At 36.2% G+C, this 6,644-nt stretch overlaps 1 long non-coding RNA gene across 1 annotated transcript; it reads right to left on the reverse strand.

Moving 5' to 3' along the window:
• Positions 1-4,058: 4,058 nt before the first annotated feature.
• Positions 4,059-5,093, reverse strand: LOC138414292 (uncharacterized). The gene is made up of 3 exons (XR_011246738.1): positions 5,022-5,093; positions 4,380-4,481; positions 4,059-4,118 (listed from the first exon to the last, which is right to left on the reverse strand). It is a non-coding gene; the product is annotated as an uncharacterized lncRNA (long non-coding RNA).
• Between the last annotated feature and the right edge of the window lie 1,551 nt (positions 5,094-6,644).

Genomic DNA, 6,644 nt, shown 5'->3' on the forward strand with positions numbered 1-6,644 from the left:
GATGATGTATGGAATAGAGAGATTCACTCAGGAAATATTAAAAACTGGGAGGAGAGGTGAAGAGGAATTTAAGGGTTATGTAAAGTTAAGAACCCTGATCACAAATGATCTGGCTATACAGTAATACAGAAAATGCTTCAGTGTCAATAAATCTCTACAAGTAGGGACTTTCCATTGTTGTAAATTTCTAAATAGTGGAATCAAAACCAAAAAGATATTCAGAAAAACTGAATACTTAAGTTCAGATGCAGTAGAGAAAGGCATATATTTAATTAAATTTTTATTCTAATTGGTCAAAGGTCTCCTGATAGTTTGCTTCACAATTCTTTTGTACAAATATGAGATCAGAGTGTGTATTTTCACGTGTATCAGCTTTTTGCACTTTATTACAAGCCTACATTATTAGATATAATTTTGCTGCCTATAAAATTTGCTGCCTATAAAATTCTTCAGGGCTTCCCTGGTGGCACAGTGGTTAAGAATATGCCTACCAATGCAGGGGACATGGATTTGAGCCCTGGTCTGGGAAGATCCCACATGCTGTGGAGCAACTAAGCCCGTGCTCCACAACAAAGAGCAACCCCTGCTCACGGCAACTAGAATCTCTTTTTTTTTTTTGAAGCCTTTCTCCATACAACCCTGGTTTCATCATCAGTGCCTTGTATTGTTTGTCCTGCAACAAAGAATGTTGCTCTGGGTACCATTCACGCCTGCCCTCCTCTGGCCATTAGTGTTTCCATTAATCTTCCTCCTGATAGTCTGTCGATCAGAATTTACCTTTGCTGGATCCCAGTCTAATTGAGATTACTCACCGGAGGGATTATGGGGTGCTCCTGGCATAAGTTATTTTTCATGTCTGCATTTGTGTCCTGTAACTGGAGAAAATGTCTCTCAAGTTTAAGAACCCAGGATTTTATGGTACTGTGACAGGGTAGAGGTAAAGCCATTTCACTTTCTTCACGTAACTGCAAAATGAGGATTAGCATCTTCACCTTACCTTTGGGTCCAGCCCTCCATGTGAGGTTTCAATTTTGAGTTAAAGTAGTAACTATAGACAAATGTGCATCATGAAAGGACTGATCACTAAGGTAAAGTGTTTATTTTAACACCTGAGTCTAAATAACATTGCCAGAAAGAAGGAGATGAAATGAGGGGCTTTTAATTCCTCAGGCCAAATTTAGGTGAAATCCCTATCTATCTATATTTTAATTTCTTTATTGAGGGGAAATGAACAGCCTATGCTTGATCCCCTTTTGAAGAAGAACAGCCTTAAATTTTATTACTGTGGTTTTGATGAAACAATCACACAATAGGGGGCTGCTCAGTCTTTGCTTAGAGTGACTAGAAAGTACTAACATCTCAAGGTCCCCTTGAAATATATTTGTTCCTTTCTCATTGTTTTTGCTCTTATTAAAAAGAATCTTTATGCAAAAAAAACACAAGGTATCAAATTGCATACATTATTTCTAGATGATCTGATCATTATAATAAATCCTGGAAACTTTTAAGTAGAAGAGAAAATGCAATTGTAAATATCCTCTTCCAGTAACATCTGAATGAGTGTTAAATTCAATTTGAATCCAGACACAAAGGTCTCTGAGTAACTGTACAGATGTTAAAGCTTCATTCTGCTACCATTTCTGGAACCTGTGGTTTTGCTTTATTGATCTGGCTTTCATGCCCCACAAAGCTCATAAATATTGTTCAGGCCAAAGCTACTCATTGACGACCTTCCAATGACTTGGGTTTTATTTGTATGCATCAGCTGCTCTCACAAACATGATACATACATATATATATACACAGGCTATATAGCCCTATTATGGAGCTTTCCTTTTTATAAATCATTTAGTTCCATTCTTTATCCTCTACATCCCATGATAACCTGTACTTAAAACCAAGAGAACAAACTACTTGAAATTATTGTGTGTTAGTGATCTGTTTAGTACTTGCAAGAGACTACTAGGTGAAAGGTGACATAGATGAGATTAGCTCTTCCCACTTATGCTAATAGCCAATGCCAATTAGTGACTGCCTGGAGGAACTTTGCCCTTAAGAAGGTAACATAGGGATGGCTCCAAGGTGTGCGTGTGTGTGTTGGGGGGTAGAGTGGGGGATATTTGAAATGTCATTGCTGTTCTCTCTTTGGAGATGCCACTAAGGTTAGGAACAGTACTGAAATTTTTAACTGTAGCGTAAAGGATAAACGAGACCCCAAAGGACCTTTTTCAACTTCTTTGGGGTTCCTTTATCTATTTTCCTCAAATGAGAGATTAATTTGAGTATATGTGTAATCTATTGGATACAAAATGTTCTTTCACTGATTCTGGAGTACTCTGCCAGACCTTGGTACTACCTCATCACATTGACTATATTCACCAGTAATAATACTAGAGCTGTTGCTATCCGATGATATTTATTTGCAAGAACCAGATTATTAAATCCTTAAATCTCTTAGTAATGCCCAATCTCTCCTAAATATAATGACTTTTTAATCGAATAATTTTAGAATCAGATTTAACAAGTATCAGTGCCAAGTACTTGAACCCCTCTAATTTTTTGACATTAGAAACATATTTTTTTAAGATGACCAATAGGCAATCTGAAATTATACCTTTTTTCTCTATGACAATGTTTCTCGAAGTATTGCCCTTGAACCCTGCATCATATCATCTAGAGTGACTGCCAAAAACCCAGATTTCTGGACTGTATCCTAGACCCACTGAACCAGAAGAGCAGGGAGGGGGTAGGATGAAGGAATTTGCACTTTAACCTGCATTCTTCTACCATAATTATTTTAGTGATTGACATTGGCAAAGCAGTTATCTGGAACAAATGAAAATTCACACTTTAGCTCCTTTTATTCTGAACACAAGATGATGCTAACTACTAAGTCATTTTAGGATCCTCCAGTGCTCTCAGTTCTGCCATTCCTTTGCTTGTATAATGTTGACCAGGATAATTCTGGTACGTTAGAAGTAAGTTGGGAATCGAACCTCGTCTCGCAAGTCCTGACTCTATCATTTATTAGCTCAGTAAGTGCACAAGCCAGATACCGAGAGTTTCCAAATCTCAGCCACTCATCTGAAAAACGGGGTTAGTAAGAGTACCTTTCACTTTTGTTTCATGGCATTACTGATGTTGGGACTTTCTTGAGACCTTGTATGTGCTCTAGTGAGGAAAACATAGATTGAATATTTATTTTTCCCTAAGTTATTTTTCCTTAAAATCTTTGGTTTTTCTCTGAGTACTTTGCAAAGCTGTTAATTAATAAAGGTACTCCCATTTACAACAAAGAACAACTTAAACAGCCAGTCCTACAAAATAGCTCTACAGTGTCTACTGTTGTTGAGGATGTAGTATGCAATGACTTCCTAATTAGTCATAATATGGTTAGCAGATGGTGAAATTTAAATTTGTAGGGGAACAATGTGTGTAAATCTGTGTAGGTACCTGGAGCTACACTGAACCTTTTAAGGATATAAATCTGTAAGCACCATTCTATTTGTGAATATGTCAGGGTGTTGTGATTTCAAGAAATGTAAGAAATACAAAATATTTATGAGTTGATTCACTAACAAAGATAATGCTAATAGGTTTTGATTCTTTCTCAACTGAGAACCAGAAACCATATTTAAGGATTTGAGACTACTCTTCGGATTACTTGCTGTCAGTTTCTTTCTGTGTGGGTATTAGTTCTTGTTACTCATCACACTGTAGTAGGCTTTGGTGATGCTCAAGGAAAATGATGCAGTTAAAAAATGTTATAAGAGCTAGCGCTGTCTAAAGACAGGAATCTAGGGGTGACTAGTCAAAAAGATAGATCTTTTCTCACTTTTTAAAATCTAACATGCATAGTTTCTTAAGTTTAACTAAATCATCTCAACATAGTTCAAAGAGTTTTAAAACATCTATCGCCTTTGGTTTTGTGTCAGTGTTACTCAATTCCTATTACTTTGACATAAATAGCTGGACTACTCTAGTCAATGGAACAAATAGGACAATTTGTCACTTACCTCCTGATAGAAGATTCTGAAAGAAAAGTATCTTTCCATCTGGGTCTCACGAAAAGCTGTTCTTGGCTGCTGCCTAGATGACCCACAAGAGGATCTGGTACGCTGCAAGTTATTATTAGTAGGTTACCACTAATAAAGCTTGAAAATAATTTTCTTTAAAAAATTGCCCAGCTTCAAGGTTTACTTATAACAACCTTGTTCTCACATGCAAGCTTCATGATATGCTTTCTTAAGCAGGATAGGAAAGGATAGATTCTTACCTCACACAAATATTAGCCTTACCTTGTGCGTAGTTCTGAATCGAACATGTGAATATTATGTGGTGTGTGTCATAAAATGAAAAAAAAGTTGCGATCCGCTTGCCTGTAAATTGTATTTTTGCCTCCTGAGAATGCAGAGGGAAGAGTAGTAGTTTAGTGACAAAATCTCTGTGTTCTTCCTTTCTTGAGAAACTGTCCGCGGTACCTTAAACATAAACAAGCATCAGGAGGCTTTAATATTTTCTTGGGGCTGTTTGGGTAAACCTTTGAGCTTGCTATTTGTTTCCTCTGGGATACTTACTGATATACTTGTTCTAAAGGCTTCTAAAGTTAAGGTAACTTTTACAGATTTTAGGGGTCAACTTAATTAAGCAACAACAGAAAAAATGGTGATGCACCCAGGGACCAGCAACAAAGGCAAGCCATTAGTCCCTTAGTCCCGATGGAGGGAAAGGAAGGAGCTATACAACTGGAACCTTTAGAAGGTGTTGAGCCATGAAAGAGAGTTTGTCCCATAGGACCTGTAATTACTGAGTGCATCTACCAATCAGTAAAGGAGCAGAGAAAATAAACATCCAAATCTCAGTCTTCCAATTCCTGACAGTTCCTCTCACTGGCAAACTCAGCCAAAAGAAGCCCAAGTGACACAGTCCATAGAGGTCAGTATCCCAAAGCACAAGCCAGGCAAAGAAGGGCAGAGGGTGAGTCTGAGAGGAAAAGGGAGTGTAAACAACAAAAGGATTACCTTGCTAGATGTGAAGCAAAGTAAATTCCTCTTTCCTCCAGGTGACTTTGCCAGCTCCCAATTTCTATGTACTGAAGGGAAAGAAGCGAGCAGAAACATCATGCTAGGGAAATCTGTAGCTAACATATCTATTTCCAAATAGTTCTGTGACATACTGTGATGACTCTTAGTAAGTTAGACTTTTACTTCGGATATTTTAGCTTTAATCAAAAGAGTCCATGCTAAGCCAGCTCTATGTTATTTCTGCATGAAAATCCAGATGGGAGTGGTGGTTTTCTTTGATGGCTGGTCGGCCTTTGTTGGGACTATGGAAGCTAATTTGATGATCTCTCTACTTTATCTGCTTCTGACAAGTGTGATCTTCTATTTCAGTGTGTGTTATTATTTCTGCTCCTAGAAACAAAGGAAGAAAAATTATTAAGCCATTAGAAAACCTTTTGAATATTCATAACAATATGCCTGTGCATGATTATTTAGAACAGGAAGTCAGTATGAGATAAGTTAAAAATGAATCATTTTTCTTCTTCAGTCAGTTTCAGGACAATTACTTATGGTTAATCTTCATTATTGCTAAATTATTTTTGTTTGGAGTCTCTCTCTACTAGCAAAGGTGCGCAGATTGTGGGGAGCCGCCCACATCAAAATTAGTGCTTGAACAAATAAAATGGTTTACTTGTTATATATTAATCATGGATTAATGTGGGATGGAAATAGAGTTGGCTTAGTAAGTGCTGGAGGTTTTCTTAATCAAAATGTGCTTGAGGAATGCTTTTTAAGTGAGAAGTGTTTTTTAAGAGGTATATTAATGACAGATTTCCTAAAAGCGATGAAATAATCAAAATGTGCTTGAGGAATGCTTTTTAAGTGAGAAATGTTTTTTAAGAGAAGGTATATTAATGACAGATTTCCTAAAAGCGATGAAAGAATGATATGCCTAAATATTAAAATTTTATAATATTGAAGACTAGCTAAGAGAAGTTACGCACAAAAGTTTCCTGACTCCCACCGTATCTGTAATAGATTTTTGAAAAAAGTCTGACCAGTAAAATGTATTACAGAGTGTAGAAAATTTAAATATATATTCCATGCAGATATAATTAGGAATACCCATGTATGGGCAAAGACAGGGAAGAAGACTTGGTGATACTAATTCACCAATTAAACCACTGATGTAATAACTATTTTTTATATATCTATATATATATATATATACACATATACACACACATGCATATATATGGCATTTATCAGGTTTATTTTTTGAAAAATTAGGTTTTTTCCCAAATACTGTAGTTAATATGCAAACATATTTTATTATTAATATCATTGTATGCCTCACTTTTCCCCACTACACTGTATCCCCTTGACTGCAATAATAAACCCCCAGCATATAAGATGAACTCTGGATCATAGGAAGTATTTTAAAATATTATAATGAATATATAAGTGCTTTGAATATAAACATTTGTTAAAGTTGAATGAGTTTATGAATATAATATATCAAGTTTCAGTTCGAAATAAAGGGAGGCATATATATCACACATGACTTTTTTCTTACACAGAACTTGCTAGTATTGGAGGCATTGATAACTCAAGAACATCCTCTCAAGGTATAGTTTCCCT

The sequence above is a fragment of the Delphinus delphis genome, chromosome 16, assembly GCF_949987515.2.
Source record: "Delphinus delphis chromosome 16, mDelDel1.2, whole genome shotgun sequence".
NCBI classification, from domain to species: domain Eukaryota; kingdom Metazoa; phylum Chordata; class Mammalia; order Artiodactyla; family Delphinidae; genus Delphinus; species Delphinus delphis.